We start from the raw sequence: 17,416 nt of genomic DNA, 5'->3' as shown, positions 1-17,416 counted from the left end.
ACAATAAAATGCACAATGCAGGCACCCAAAATCGCAGCAGGTGTTCCAATGAACTAAGTAATTGAGATAAACAAGACAAAATACTCCCACACAAGGCAATTAGAGGCAACCCACTTCAATAAGCAAATGCAAAGTCACATTTATATCCCAATTCAGCAAACGGACGCAGAAAAGGACCCACCATACCAGAGTACAGCTCTCAACAATGCAACAAAACAACAATTCGAACAACTAAGAGCGGTGCTAGTGGCTAATCAAAATAACAAATTCAGCAATTGGACACAACTCCACCCAAAATCTCAACAACAGTCTCGAATTGGACAGTCAATTACACAGTTCAACCTACTAAAAATAGCAAATGACCCAAGAGAGGGGGAATTCCAGCAATCACAGTGCAGAATTCGGGCAACACTTTAAGCACAAGAGCCCAGTAGTCAATTAGGCAGTCAAGCATTAAGATTAAGAAATTTGAGGCAAACTACCACTACCAGTAGCACTGCTAGACCCCACAAATAACGAAGAGACTTAAACGACCAACCCAAACAACAAAATGTACAAGTTAGGCACCCAAGGGCTAAACAAATGTCCCAACAAAATAGCCGTTTTAACAATGGCAAAGGTTACTAAAAAAAATTTAAATTAGGCACAAGAACCTCTTAGAAATTGCAACAAACGGTGCACAGAAGCAGCAACCAAATTCCCAACCCAAAATTGCAACAAACGCCCAACAGAAGCAGCAAACCCCCAAAATCAACTCCCAATAACTTCCAAATAAAATAGTAATCAGAGATTCTAGAAAATATCAATCTCAAGGGCCAATAGAAGTCCCAAATGAATGAACACGTGATAAATCAAACAAATATCCCCTCAGTACAATAAGGTGCACCCAATTAAGAAGTCGGCAACAATAAACCCGCAACTAATGCTCCAGTAAATAGACTAATCAATTTAGAAAACTCAATACCTCCACCTCTCAGTACTGTGGCAGCAGGGAAGGAGGCAGTTTGTGGGCTAGGTGGACTGAGCAGAGGGTGGCTGTGGGTGGTGGGGTGGGATGGTGCTAGGAGTATGCGGCTGCGAAGAGGTAGGAGGCGAAGGCGGTGATAGTCGCGCGATGGAGGAGAGTTGACTGGATAGGTGGCGGTGTGCGGGGAAGAGGCGCGGCTCGCGGGCTGTCGTGCTTGGTGGTGCGCGATCGGGGTTGTTGGCGGTGCAAGGAGAGAGAGAGATGAGCGCGGGAGGGGCGGCGATGAAGTGGGTGGAGGCGACGACGTGCCGGTGTTGCGGTGCACAAAGGAGGAGATGGGCGGTGGAGCGGCACGCGGCTTGGGGTCTCGGCCGAAGAAGAAAAGAAAAGAAGAAAAAGGAAGCGGGGAAGAAGAGGGAGAAAAGGGAAAGAAAGAAAGAAAAGAAAGAAGGAAAGAAAAAAAATAAAAGAGAAAAAGAAAGGAGAAAAAAAATAGCTTTTGATCTATATTTTTTCTTTTTCTTTTTTGAACTTAAATTTCAAGAAAAAAAATGAATTGTTAAGAAAAAACTAAACTGAAGATCAAGAAGAAGAAATAATTTTCTATATTGTTTTTTATTAATTAATTTACTTTTTTTAAATTTTTTTTGAATTTAATTTTCAAAATTTGCATTTTTGAAGAAAACACAAAACTGAAGGTTTAAAAGGAAAATAAATTTTTTTTTGAATTCATGTTTTGGGTCGTCAAACACCGCGTGGGCACGCCAAAATTATAAAACGTCTACCGACCTCGAGAGACACTGACATGACGCGGGCACGCCAAGATTGGTAAACGTCTACAGGCCTCAGGGATCACTAACATGGCGTGGGCACGCCAAGATTGCACTTCCTGGTCACAGTGAAGAAAAATATCAAGACCGACTACTACCCAAATGAGAAACAATAAAACGAAAGAATTGAACAACGAAAAATAATAAAACCAATATTTGGGGTTGCCTCCCAAAAAGCGCCTTTCTTTAACGTCTTTGGCTAGACGTTGTCATATTTGTTCAGGGAGGATAAAATTTTGTGACTCCTTTCAGTGATTCATTCTCTATATAATCCTGATAGTCCTCGTAAATAGAGTAATTTTTGAACACACGAGCTACGATCTTCCATGAACTAGTAGATGATGCCAAACCGGTCAACAATAATCTGGATTATTCATTCACTCCTCTATCACGCGCATTTATTGGTTCAACATATTTTGCCATTACTGCTCTTAACTTATTCCTGTCATGAAATTCAAAATTTTCTGATATAATAAAGTCATTAACAGGAATTGAAGAATAAGAGTCAGGAGAATATTGATTAAGGAATGAAGGAGATGTCACCACATTTGGAGATTGTTCACTAGATTCATTCACTTGAACGAGTTGATGTTGGGGTCTCATTTCTTGAACTTTAACTTCCTTTTCAATTGCATTTTTAGATCCATTTTCTTGAGAATCTTGTAGCTCCATGTCACTTGTCAGGATAATTGCACTCTCATCTTCTTCAAGGTCGATGTTGGTTTGTGAGGGCAATTTTTCACTCATGTAAGAAGCTAATTGCGTTATCCTGGATGCCAATAGATGCACTTGATCCGCCATCCCGGATGTCAATAGTTACACTTGATCCGCCATCGCTTGTGTCTCCTGTTGAAATCGATATGTATTAGCAGCTAGTAATTCAATCATTTCTTCAAGAGACGTACCCGACACGGATGATGGTTGTTGAGACTCTTGCTGTTGAAAATCCATTGACCCGATCGCATAATTAAAATTGAAATTATCTCACCATCCTTGATCATACCTGTTTGAGTAAGAGTCATACCACGTTTGAAATCGAGGTGAAAAATCTCCAAAAGTATCAATTGGAGCACTTAGATTATCTTGAAATGTGAAGCATGTGTCGGTTGAATAACCTGAAGCAACATAAGTTCCACAATTTGCATTAGCCCATGGATCATTAGGAAAAACACGAGTCTCATAACCCCATTCAGAAATAAAGTCCAGTCTATCATCAAAATACGGAATGTTAGCAGCCATAAACTATAAAAAAAATAAGAGAAAAATAAATAAAAAAGATGAAAACAAGATGAACTCAAAAAGAAACAAATTAATCTGACACCAGTCCCCGGCAGCGGCGCCAAAAATTGACAGGGTGTCGAGCCTGTGCAATAATAATTACCTACTCAAGAAAAGTATAAATTTTGTATATAGCGGTGAGTAGGGTCGAATCCACAGGGACTGAAGATAATTCGTTTCTTCTAGAGTTCAGTGCATGGGGGATTTTTGGAAAATATAAAATTACTAATTAACTAACTAATAAAACAACTAAAAGAAATAAATAAGAATTAATCAATAATCAATACGACTCTAGCCAAAAGTGCAACTTTTCAGACATGGTCCATTCAACTGATCATCAATGCAAAAATAATTCAATTACTCTTTACTAAATTGGTTATAGTTGTCATACAAGCGATGAACAACCAACCTTTTCTTACTTTTTCGATAGTAAAGGTACGACCGTTAACTATTTATCTAACCAAGAAATAACCCTAGGTACGATCGTAGGATTTAATTCCTCGATTGCATGAAGAATTAGAAAAGCGCAATCCTAACTAACAAACACGCTACGAGGGTTTATTTAAATTAGATCATACGTTTCCCTAACATGAAACCAATTACGCTAGTCGCCACTGGTATTAATCAATTGAACAATTACGGATTCAATCAATTAATTTGGCATTAGATCATTCGGTTAATTCGAATATCGGGCCCTTGACATTCAAATAACATAACAAGCATAAGCAATTAAATTAGGAAATGTACAAATACCAATGAATAAAAGAAATAAATAAAATTAATTCGATCTTATAGATATTTGAAACCGCCCCTTCAAGTTGGCCTTCGACAAGATGAGAAACTTAGTTCATCTACATGGGGAAAATCCCATGCGAAATTGCAGAAGTTATTTGATAGAGCAATTATTTAGCACATTTTATACTGTTATTTTGTCCTAATTTTGGCTACTTACCGTGCAAAGTATTGAGATGTTGCTCATATTTCATATTTGTATGAATTGTAGGTGATTGGTGTAAAAAATACTTTCACGAGGTAAATTTCCAGAAGACTCTCTATTTCATGGCGTGCCCACGCCAGAAACTAAAGAGCTACACCTAAAAGCCGGACCCGTGAGAGTGGCAAAACAAGTGGAACATCAGGAAACCAAAAGTGGTCCACGTGAACCAGACACATGGGATTAAAACCCCAAAAGAGAAAAGCTTTGAAGAGGACTTTTGGGTAGACTTCTCCTGCGCAGCTACTGAAGATATAAAAAGGTCAGATTCACGTATAATAGGGACATTGGCTTTGGTTTTCAAATATAGTATCAGACGTTTGCTTTCTTTTGTTTTTTGTACCGTCAAACATTTTTTTCCCTTTTTTCTTCTCTTCAGTAGCAATTAGAATAGGCCAGACGTCTTTTTCCTTTTGACTTTTAACCCTTGCTCTGGACAATTCTGGTTAGCCTTTTGCTTTGTAATTGCGGCTCCAAAACAAAGGCGAAGTCAGGGCCCTCTCTGTTGTTTCTTCAATTAATTCACCTTTCCCAACTCTTCGGCAATAAATTGAATGAATTCAATTAAATCACGCGGGATTGACACGATGAGAAGTGGCTAATTTTCTCCTCTACCCAAAGGTTGACGCGAGAGCGCGGTCCATAATATCTGTGAGATCTAATCGAATCTTCATTATTTCTTTCAATTTGTTGCTATTCATGCGTTTTCTGAATTAATCGTTCATGGGTATTTTATTAATTGAATATCAACGGCCGGGTATTTGATTTAATCTAATAGCCTACTGTCACATTAACTAAATTGAATCCGTAATTGTTCGTTTAGTTGATCCCTAGTGGCAACCACCATAATTGGCTTTATGTTGGGAAAACGTAAGATCTGATTTAAATAAACCCTCTTAGAGTGTTTATTGGTCAGGGTTGGGTTCTTCTAACTTTAATGCAACTGGATAATTAAATTCCTACAGTCGTACTTAGAGTTGTTTTCTGGTTAGAGAAGCAGTCAATGGTCGTACCTTGACTGTCGAAAAAGTAAGGAAGAACTAGTTGTCAGAACTTGTTGATAGATATAACCAACCTAGTGACGGATGAATAAAATATCTTTGCATCGATGATCATTTAATTGGACCGTGCCTGAGCAGTTGATCCTTTGGGTAGAATTTTATTAATTGCTACTTTTAGTAACTTGTGCTTTGCGAATTAGTTTTGAATTTAGTTTGCTTTATTTTTATTCTTATTTTTTTTATTTGCCTCCCATTAAAAATCCCCCAATTTTGTTCTATTGACTTTGAAAGAAACAATTTCCTACCCGTTCCCTGTGGATTCGACCCTACTCACCGCTATACACAAAAATTATATTTTTCTTGAATAGGTAATTATTATTGCACAGATTCGACACCTGTCATTATTATCCAAAAACAAGCTATGTTCCCTGTCGTTCTCCTCCAAGAGACGGAAAAAGAAAAAAATAAATTAAATGAAGGAGCCCAAAAAACGAAGTTCCCTATCCTAAACAAATGACTACTTATCTCCCTAGTTGGTCTCTTCGATGATAAGGAAAAGATAAGACAAAAAGTCAAGTGCTACCTAATGTCCTGTTTTCTCGTTTCCTATTGCTAGTCAACTAGCTAATACAATGCACTCCTTATCAGCACAAAGAAAAGGAAATCGTTTTCTTCTTCTCCTTGTGGGCCAGGTTGATGGAGCTTTAAGAAGTCTCCCACGTGTGGAGCAATTTTGTCCATAAGGTCCATCCTTTTGTGTACTTTTCTGCTCCACTCCCTGGTATTGAATCTAAATACCAAATATAAGTAGATATTAATAATTAAGTAATATTTGGCAAGGACAAAGAAGAAAATTAACAATAAAATTACTAACAATTAACACCCTATCAATTCCCCCAACACCTAAACCATGCTTGCCCTCAAGCATAGGAACAGCAATTGAACACCAAAGTTTGACAATGGCTATTGCTCCAACTACCGCATTGCCAAAATACCAAGAAAAACATATATCAAGCATCACAGGTCATGATCCAAGAAAAATCACCCCGGTTAGCTTTCCAACCACCAACTCCTCCAATTTAAAGCAAACTAATCTAAAAAAAAGGAATGGTTGCTCACATTTATCAGCAAATGGTCCAACTATTAACCAAAATCTCAACATTATACCCATAAAACGGCAAGCTGACATTAAACCCAATAAAATTATGGGCTTTTTATCAGTATGAAGAAATACTAAAAGAAAAGAACAAATAAAAGAATCCAATTATTTCTATCAATTGAATGTCCATTGGCAATTAAATAGACAGTCTAAGATAATTAAGCAGTATAAATCATTTGCATTCTTTACTAACCTCAATAATACTTAAAAAAAATGTAAACAATCCAAATTCAATAATGCCCCTCACATTATTCAATTCAAATTCACAAAAGAAAAAATTGAAAAGTTCAACCAAAAGATATAAAGTAGAATAATTAAATGTTCATGCGAAGTTGGGCATAAGCACAGCTCATAAATTTTACTCTTAAATAATTAATTTATTCTAATTGTACAATTGCATTTTGTTTGTCTTACCAAGGAAAAAAAAAGTATTCAAAATGTTATGGCAAATAGCATTCAAAATGTTGATACAAATTTTTTTCATTTTTTAAATTTGTTGATTTCATTAGAAACTTAACTAGGGGTTTTATTTTTATGTGAAAAAAGGACGCATCTAGATTCTAGCTAGTATCTTAAAATTCAAATCTCAAACTTAACTAGGGGTTTTAAAATTCAAATCTCAAACTCAAGTTTTCAAAGCTTGACAGGATCGAAATCAAGTATCTTAATTCAAATTGATCTCAAATACTACACTACTCAGACTCGATTCGACTCATTTGCACCCTTTTAGTAGGGGTGGCAATCAGGTCCAAATCAGGTTGGCAGGTCGGGTCCTGACCCGACCCGCCAAAAAATATATTGACTCGAACCCGACCCGTCAACCCGTGACGGGTCAGGTATGCTGACCTGAACCTGAAAGTTTCAGGTTGGCGGGTCAAACGGGTTGACCCGCCAACCTGAAATTTAATTCCCATTCACTGATTAACCTGCTGACTGCTGTGATTTTTAATAGAATCAACTCCAAACTAAATTAAGACATCATAAGAGTAAAAATAATATAATACATCATCTATCCAAATTTAACAACTCTAATTTCACACAAGTCAAACAAATTCAACTAGAACAATCTAAACAAAAGTCTACCAACCAAAGTTACAAGTTTAGAGTCAATATATTACAATTCACATGATATTAAATCACAACAAAAGTGATGCTCCAAGGCCAACCAATGTTCTGCCGGTCTGCCCTCATCATCAGCAACAACAACATTCATAATTTGCTAGTTGGTATGGCCTGTTTCCTTGATGCTATCACTACTGCTCCCGGTATCACTATCTTCTTCAATAGTGACTGAATTTGGATATGTCATACTTATATCCATCTGTTAATCATCAAGATGAACAAACTGATTAAAAGCTGTTAATCATGCCAAGTGCTATGCAAATTACATGAAACAAAAATAGTAAAAGTATTTCACAAGCAATTGCCTAAGTCCCTTTACATCTAAACTATCTCCAGCTGCCTACCGCAGCCAGCAAAAACTAAAATTCACAACTAAAATCAGGTAAAATTCATCATTTGGGTACCTTAAAGAGAATTCTAAAATCTTCCCCAGTTGCACCATCACTATTTGAGATAATCGTCATCTTATTGCACTTCATCTCAATAAAAAAGAATTCAAATAATGTTGTCAAATCCTATATGCCCACACTCTGTTCAGTATCAAATCACCACTAACAAGTCTTTATTTTCCTCATTGTTATAAAAAAGATAATCAATAGATTACTAACAAGGAAATGAAGCCGTTTCATACATTCATTTCATGTTCCCATGAAAATGCAGCACAAAAGGAATCTAAACTCAGTTAACCCATCACTTAACGTATAAGACAATCTAATGCCAGTTGACAAAAGGAAAATTAATGTGCATCAGTTGGCACCTTGGAAAGCATCAAATCGGCATCAATTACAATTTCATGTGTCAAAATGGCAAAAAATAAATGGATGGTTTGGCTTTTCACCATCAGGTTAATGCAGAAATTAACATTAACGATTAATCATCCCAGTACAGTAAATGATTTGAACTCTTTTTTCAAGTTGCCCGGAAGATCATAGCCTCCAGTGATTAAGTAGTGGCCAAACAAAAGTTCAGCTTTGGGATAGGCCAAATTCACTCATAGGTAAAAAAAAAAAAATTGAACTTTTTTTTTTACCAATATAGATTCAGTGTATAAAATTTTATTTTTTTTAGCTAATTTAATATCTAAACTTTTAGTCGTTGAAGACTTGAAGTCTTTTAGAACCAAAGTCAGCTCCAGTAGTGAGACAAATGTTAAGAACAAGCCACGCCATGCCACTAAGTCTCATGAAAAAAATTATCAACACAAAAACCCTACACTTACAAATTGCAATGGCTCAGATCCATGCAAAACATGTTTTTTTTTTTGGAAAAACATGTTCAAAAAAGCAGTCAAATGATGAAAACCTAACCTTTAGACTTTTGCAAACAACATTAATGTGATTAACATGTTGCCCATTAATTGTATCGTACCATTGCAAGTCAAAATTAGCTACAAAGTCTGCCTTTGTTTTTAGAAAAGAGGGAAAATGCTCAAGAAAAGAAAAGAAGTAAACTACGGAGTACGGACCTTGTTGACAGTAGAACAAATGAACTTGCAACCCAAAACAATGTGATTGAGCAAGATCCCGCGAGATTTTGCGTACTTGGACTGTTGGACAGTTGGACTGCTCGTTCAATATAAACTTGGTAAAGGTCATCAAATCAGTCCTGTGTGCATCAGTATCATCATCAGCCAGATCTAGATCTAAATTTGGTTTTGCGTTTAGATTTGTTGAGGAGAAAAGCTGCGTTTAGGGCCGGCTGCGTTTGGAGGAGAAGAAAAGCTGAAAAGGGGAAGAAAGATTTAGGGCCGGCTGCGTAGTGAACTACAGAACTAGTGATAACTGATAAGTGATAATTATTAATTGGTATATTATATTTAGTTATTTACATTTTACTATTAAGTTTTTAGATATTTTTTTAATATTTATTTTTTTATTTTTATTTTAAAATCGGGTTAGCGGGTCAACCCGTTTTTAACCCGATTTTGACCTGTTTTTTTTCGGGTTTGTCGGGTCTGACCCGATTCTGACCCGATTTCTCAAAATCGAAACCCAAACCCATTAATTTCGTGTTAGGTTCGTGTCGGGTTTTCAGGTCGTGTCGAAAATTGCCACCCCTACCTTTTAGTGCACCATCACTATCACAAAACAATCGCAATTCATATCACTTAAACTCGATTAACTTCAATTCAGTTAAAATTCAAATCTCAAACTCAAGTTTTAAAAGCTTGACACGGCCGAAATCAAGTATCTTAATTCAAGTTGAATTCAAACACTACACTATCCAAACTCAATTCGACTCATTTACACCCTTTTAATGCGCCATCACTTTCAGAACCAATCCCAATTCATATCACTTAAACTTGATTAAATTCAATTTAGTTCAAATTCAAATCTCAATTTCAAGTTTTAAAAGCTTGACAAGGCAGAAATCAAGTATCTTAATTCAAGTTGAACTCAAACACATCACTATCCGGACTCAATTCGACTTATTTGCAAAATCCCAAATGATCAAAACAATCCTAAGAGCGAAATCCAAAATGATCAAAAGACTCACACTCACTATGCCCAAATGGCCAAAACAATGCAAAAGTAAACAATGAATCATATGATCCCATTAAATGAAAAAAAAATAAAATAAAATATGCTAACAAACAACAGAGGTGGTGAGTCAGCAAAGGCTTCATTCGGTATATTCACACCCCATGCAAGGAAGGGTCCATTCATAGTGTACTTCAACACTACTGCACAAATTTCTGGTTTTCATCTATATAATCCCCTCTCCATCACCCAAGTTTCAACGGGAAAACAACCTATCTTCTTTTCTGTTGATAGTAGAAGCACTCTTTTAGATTTTCAGACAAAGGATAGAATCATCAATGGAGGGTACTGTCAAATGCTCTGCAAATTATATACCTCTGACGCCCATAAGTTTCTTGGAGTGTTCAGCAATTGTATACAGAGACAGGATTTCAGTAGTGTATGGCGATTCAAAGTTCACTTGGGCAGAAACTCGTGACAGATAAGCCAGACTCGCTTCTGCCCTTCACTCCCTCGGAATCTCTCGTCATGATGTTGTTAGCTACCATTTGATCCTTGGATATTCTGGGTTTTCTTTGTAATTCACAATTTACCTGTATTTTCTTCTTGTCCAATTCGTTTTTTTTCCTTTAATTTCTATGCTTCCTTGTACTGTAATTAAAAACCCTTTAAATTTTTCTGTTGTTGGTTAATTGTCACGATTGAATTTTTGTTTGCATTGTAATTTTCATCCGTGATTTTAAAAAAAATTTTAATCCAGAGGATCAATAGTAATTCCCCACTTACCTCTGTGATAACTTGAATCCGCGAGCTCCCGGTTATGTGATTAAGCATCTTTTATGTGATAACTTTATAATTTTTAATGGGATAGTTTCAGAAACCTTAGGAGAGGTTTTTGACAATTTCAATTGGCATTCTCAAACTTTAAAAATTTTCACTTACCTCCCTTACTTTAAACTTATTGTATCATTTACAACCCATTTTAAAATATAATATTAAAAAATTTATTTTGAGAGAGAAAATATAATTTCAATCCAAATTTATCCTTGTGTTGTTTTATTACCAAAACATGAAAATATTAATAATAAATGAAAATTTATAAAGATTTATTCTGATGTGACAAAATATAGTGTTTTTTTAAATGTCAAGAGTATATAATATATTTGAAAGTTTGTCAAAGTTTTTATAAGTTACAAAGATAACGTTTTCAACACTTCAATGTGTTTTGAGCTAATTTATAAATCATTTACACATTTTAAAATTTTTTTAATTTTGATGTCCAAATCGATGGTTTGACAACTAAAAAGATATAACATGCTAAAATTTATACATAAAATTGTTTGTATTATTTTAAGTTAGTGCAAAAGGTATTCTCATGGTTATGAATTATTGCAAGTTTTTTGTATGAGTACTGCAAATCATTCATAATTTTAAGTAATTTAACATTTTTTGTCCGAACAAATGACACAAAAATTATTAAAGAGTTTTTTTTTTATCTTGTTACCAACTCTTAGATTTTCATTAAAGAACTACATCAATCAATTTACAAAAGATAAGCAACAAATTTGGTGTGTTATGACAATTAAAAAATAGCAAGAAAGGACAAATTTGGAATGAAATTGTACTCTCTCTCTCTCTCAAAATGATTTTTTTAATATTATATTTTGAAATGGATTTCAAATGTTACAAAAAGTTTAAAACAAGAGAGCCAAATGAGATTTTTTAAAGTTTGAGGGCACTGAGTGAAATTGTCAGGTTTTTGAAATTATCCTTTTTAATTTGTTGATTGCCTGGTTATTGAGAAACTTTTTTTTTTTTTGTTAAGTATTGCGAAACTAGTTGGAATATTAAAAATGATTTCTACCTTCGTTTGGAACAATGTCGTCTGGGCATTTTTGTCTCAATGGATCATTCCACAAGTTGTTAAATAGCCATGGATTGACATTTCAATGAGCCCACAAGGGACCAATTCAGTGACTTCTAGTAGTTCGAGGTATAATTATGCAATTTATTGCTGCTACTCAACTCTAAATTCGTATAACTCTTTTATTTTGTGAAACAAAAGGTCACATAGATATAGTGGGGGAAGGGGGATTTGGCACCTAATGCAACCACATTACTTGAAACCTGTAAAAGACACACTGACCTATCTATCAAGAAGCTTTTGAGTGTTTGGAGCATTATAGCATCTATAATAAGCAAAGAATCCAAGTATCTCCTTGTTACATTGCTAATAGTTGATATGCGTTGCATTAGCTGCATATCTTCCAGTCTGTATTGCTTAGTGGTCCGCTTCAATTTAAGATGTCACTATGAAATTGCAGGGTTTGGAGTAGCTATGGTTAGCAATAGGTGCGGTTAGTGCGGTTGTTTTACTTTTGTTAATGATTTGTTGTACATTCACACAACTTTGATGTATTTTATAACATCATGCACTTTTTTATCTTAGTTTTATTGTGCCCATATTATCTCTATCTTTCAACTAGAATTATTGCATTCTAATTGTAGTAGTAATTAAAAATATGAAACATTCCAAATAACTAAATCTCAATAATAATGGTAATTAAAATGAAAAACTCCTTATTAAAACTATTTAGTGACCCTTACACTTCATCTCCAATTCTTATGTGTGTCAAAGTTTCTTAGCCAAAATAATTTCTTATTCGAAATAGTGTGAATGAATGCATTAGCCACAATTTTAAGATTGTAAAAAATATTTGTATAAAAAAAATGCTCTTGGAGCAAAAGAGAAATATATAAGAAGAAAAGAGTCTATATTCATTTGGAGAATCTTGATATGAATACCACAAGACAGATGTATAATTATGGGGCTTTATCAATATGAAGAAATACTAAAAGAAAAGAACAAATAAAAGAATCCAATTATTTCTATCAATTGAATGTCCATTGGCAATTAAATAGACAGTCTAAAATAAGTAAGCAATATAAATCATTTACATTCTTTACTAAACTCAATAATGCTTTAAAAAAATGTAAACAATCCAAATTCAATAATGCACCTCACATTATTCAATTCAAATTCACAAAAGAAAAAATTGAAAAGTTCAGCTAAAAGATATAAAGTAGAATAATTAAATGTTCATGCAAAGTTGGGCATAAGCACAGCTCATATATTTTATTTTTAAATAATTAATTCATTCTAATTGTACAATTGCATTTTGTTTGTCTTACCAAGGAAAAAATAACATTCAAAATGTTATGGCAAATAGCATTCAAAATGTTGATACAAATTTTTTTCATTTTTTAAATTTGTTGATTTCATTAGAAACTTAACTATGGGTTTTATTTTTTAGTGAGAAAAGGCGCATCTAGATTCTGGCTAGTAAATGAACTTTCCAAGAGGTAAAAGAAGGGATGAGTTTGGTGAAAATAATTAGATTGACAAAATCTAACAAGCCAATTTATTTACTCTGATACACTTCCAGAAATTGATTTTACGGTTTTAATCTTTACTTTGCTAATAATTGTGAATTTTATTTACTAGGCTCACACTTGATATGTATACATGCATTTCTTGTTATCTTTTGTACAATATTAAAAAATATTATTATGATTTAGTGGTAAAAATATTCTGAGTACACAACATAACCATATTAAGAATTGTTTATCAAAATTGAATCCATAATTACCAAAAAGCTCAAAATAAATTCAAAAATCAATGGATCAAAGAGTTCATATTTAGATAGTCTTTGTAAAAATAATTAATTAAAGAAATAGAAAATATTCTATTATCATTTAAACAATCAAATTTCACAACAAAAGATTATATATAAGAGATGTTATATTTAGGTTAATATAACTACATGCAAAGTGTGTGAACTATTACTAGCACAATAAAAAGTTATATAAATGTGCATCAAATCATGAAACACATCAAAATTATGTAAGTGTACACTAAATCATTAAAAATGTAAAACAACTGCACCTAGTGCTAATTGCAGCTGCCCCATTCCCGAAATTGCTAACCTTATGGAATTGTACATTTGTGGTCAATTTTGGTTTCTCGGTGACAGAGTTTGTGGAAACGTAAGCTACAAATAGGTCTAATCTTGATATCGGAATTTCAGGTGCTTTTTCAAGTTTGAAAGCATCTTGGAAGCATCTCGGGTGCTAATATCTGTGTGCTTTAACCATTGGAATATTTTGGCAAAGTTGTTTTAATCCTGCAGTCTTGCTATGTCTTGCTGTTCAGTTATGGTATAATGATGAGGTTCCTTTCTTGACAAGTATATCAGAAATTCCATCTGCTGGTTAATGATATTTCTGATAGAGGACTTGATGAGCTGGAAATAATACTTCTTCTGGTTAATGATGAGTCTAGAAGCAAGCGTTTTGATATAGAACATTCAGTGCCTAGAAGATCTTCTAAATCAAGTCTTGTCACATGCTGCAGTATTAAATTTGAAATAAGGTTGAGTTTTCTAAGATATAGGTACACTGAATTAGCTTCAGCTTTATGAAAAGTTTGAAACTTTGAATCCAACTTGTCCATGGCCTATTGAATGGACTCCTCCACATTTTCTCCCTAAAATATTGTCAAGTTATACACAGAGCACACTAGAACTCGTCAAGTATAGCTGAAAACATGAACTACCCCAGAACATTAAAACTTTTCTTTCCTTTCATCGATTTCCGTGGATTCCATGGATTACAAGTCAAACAGTTTGTGTGCATATGCAACAGAAGGCTGTGTTCTCTTGTCTAAACCACTAAGTTGTCTCTTTCAGATTTACCTTGCATTTAAGCTTCTGATTACATGTGTAGGTCGCTGTCCTGGCCCCAAATATTCCTGCAATCTACGAGCTGCACTTTGGAGTTCCAATGGCAGGAGCAGTTCTCTGTACTCTCAATATACGTCATGATTCAGCAATGGTGTTGACATTGCTAAAACACTCGGGTGCAAAAGTCATTTTTGTTGATTATCAGTTACTTCATATTGCAAAAGGGGCATTAGGAATTCTACTAAAGACAAGCAGCAAGATGCCTAAATTAGTTGTGATTCCTGACCAAGGGAACTCATCTTCCAGGGTTAGTGACATGTATTTCAATAAAGACAATTTAGAGTACGAATCTTTCTTGGCATCAGGAAGACCAGACTTTGAGGTTATAAGGCCACATGATGAGTGGGATCCTATTTCTCTGAATTACACTTCAGGCACAACATCAAGCCCCCAAAGGTGTTGTCTACAATCACAGAGGAGCCTACCTCAATTCTCTGGCTGCTGTTCTTTTAAACGAAATGCCATCCATGCCTGTTTATTTGTCGACTGCTCCGATGTTCCTTACTTGGGCCATTGTAGCACAGGGCGGCACAAATGTTTGTCTAAGAAATGTAACTGCAAAAGGGATTTTTGAGTGCATAGCTAAGCACCAAGTGAGACATATGGGTGGTGCACCTACAGTTTTAAATATGATAATAAATGCACCGTCTGTTGATCGGAGACTGCTTCCAGGAAAAGTGATAGTGATGGCAAGCGCTGCCTCCCCTCCTCCTCATGTTCTTTTTAAGATGGAGGAGCTGGAACAGTTTGCACTTGGAAACCAGAGTGGAATTCACTACCACGTGATGCACAGGCCAAGATCAAGGCTCGTCAAGGGTTGCACCACCTTGGCATGGAAGAACTCGATATCAAAGATCCGGAAACAATGCAAAGCATACCACCGGACACAAAAACAAGGGGTGACGTGATGTTCAGAGGCAACACCGTCATGAATGGATACTTTAAGGATAGTAAAGCAACAGCTGATGCCTTTAAAGGTGGATGGTTTCGAAGTGGGGACGTGGGGGTGAAACACCCTGATGGATACGTAGAATTAAAAGATTGATCCAAAGACATTATCATCTCAGGAGGGGAGAATATTAGCTCGATTGAGGTGGAATCAGTGATTTATAGCCATCTAGCAGTTCTGGAAGCTGCAGTTGTTGGAAGACCAGATGATTATTGGGGTGAAACACCTTGTGCATTTGTCCATTTGAAGGATGGTTGTAATGCAAGTGCAGACGAAATTATCAAGTATTGCCGTGATCGTTTGTCACATTACATGGCTCCACGAACTGTTGTTTTTGAGGAATTGCCAAAAACTTCGACAGGAAAAATACAGAAAATTGTTCTCCGCCAGAAGGCCAAGGATATGGGAAGTCTTTCAAGGGCCAGAAGATTATAGCATTTCCGTCGTCTTCAAACTAGCAATAATGTAAACTTCCACCACCTTGTTCTGGCAATTGGACATCAAATGTGAAGAAGAAAATTGCAGCTGCTTGTTGGCTATTCACTAGTATAAATCGGGAGCTCATTTGCCATTTTTGGCATCTCATTCTCAGACAAAAATAAGAAGAGCTCAATTAGAGTTGAAACTCTTAGAGTGTTTTAGTGTTTAGAATGTAGTTTAGTGAGTGTTTGAGCAGATATCTCTAGAATAAGGCTCTAATAAAATTAGAGCAAATATTTTCAAGAGTGAGACTTAATTTAATTAGTAGTGTCTAGTGCAAGTTTATTTTGTAAGTTTTGTTATTGTATACACTTTGGATGTAACTAGTAATAGGTCACGTGCTTTGCACGTGATTATAATATCATAAAATATATGTTTCTTATGCATTAAAATTTATTCATGAAAGTTATTTTAACAAATTTAATATTTGCATAGTTTATTTTTTATTTAATTTTTTATCTTCTTTAATTAATTATCCTTAAAACCATTATTTTAAAAACAAAAAAAAAAAGTTAACAACATGTTATATCTACAAATTCATATAAAATCTCTAGAGAATTTTTAACAAATGAAGATATATTCAATCTCTTTCAATTTAAAATAATGGCTTTAAAGACTGAAAGATGATGAAAAATTAACATTTAAAAAATAAAGATTTGACCAAATATGAAATGATTTGACAAAAGTATCAATATTTTGAATGGTATGTATAATATAGATACTTCTAATTACTTCGTTTGTTTTCTCCATGACACACAGATTATGATAATACCACTAAAATTGTATGATCTTTAATTAGATATATGAATAATTTTTTTTATTTTTCTTTTAAAGTTGGATGATCTGAATTTGCACGCTAAACAAAAGTTAATTGTTTGTCAATCACTAGGGTTGGCTTAGTGGTTAAGGTAGGTGTCTTAGAATTCTTTCTAGTTCAGAATTCGAATGTCGTGCGTGATAGTTGAGGATGAAAAGGGTGTTGGGAGAGATAGGAGGGTAAAAAATAAAATAAAATAAAATAAAAATGATTGTTTGCATAAATATTAGTTGCATGCTTTTCCAGTATTAGTTTTCATGTTACGTCAGTTAAATTTGCAATTCTTCAATATGAAGTTATATACACCGTTTTTTAAAAAGAGAAGAGATGAATATTCTTTGAAATTGAACTCTTTGTATTATTTTTTATGTTAATTCTATTAACAATGGAGTGTAAATGATTATTCACCACACATAAATTTTTCCATCTAACTATTCCATTTTTTGAAATTTGAAATTTCATTGGTAGAGATAATTGGATTTTTCTTTTTTTTTTCGTTTGTCATCTTTTATTTTTTATTTTTTGGACAAAATCTAA

The 17,416-nt window shown here is 34.5% G+C and overlaps 1 long non-coding RNA gene and 1 pseudogene across 1 annotated transcript; one reads left to right on the top strand and one right to left on the bottom strand.

Moving 5' to 3' along the window:
- Nucleotides 1-7,212: 7,212 nt before the first annotated feature.
- LOC113703791 (uncharacterized) lies at nucleotides 7,213-9,134 on the bottom strand. Its single transcript, XR_003451523.2, has 2 exons — nucleotides 8,817-9,134; nucleotides 7,213-7,550 (listed from the first exon to the last, which is right to left on the bottom strand). It is a non-coding gene; the product is annotated as an uncharacterized lncRNA (long non-coding RNA).
- Nucleotides 9,135-9,890: 756 nt separating this feature from the next.
- LOC113703712 (butanoate--CoA ligase AAE1-like) lies at nucleotides 9,891-16,268 on the top strand (annotated as a pseudogene).
- Nucleotides 16,269-17,416: the final 1,148 nt, after the last annotated feature.

The sequence above is a fragment of the Coffea arabica genome, chromosome 1e, assembly GCF_036785885.1.
Source record: "Coffea arabica cultivar ET-39 chromosome 1e, Coffea Arabica ET-39 HiFi, whole genome shotgun sequence".
NCBI lineage: Eukaryota > Viridiplantae > Streptophyta > Magnoliopsida > Gentianales > Rubiaceae > Coffea > Coffea arabica.
The sequence above is the reverse complement of the archived record's forward strand: the minus strand, read 5'-3'. Positions and strand labels throughout refer to the sequence as shown.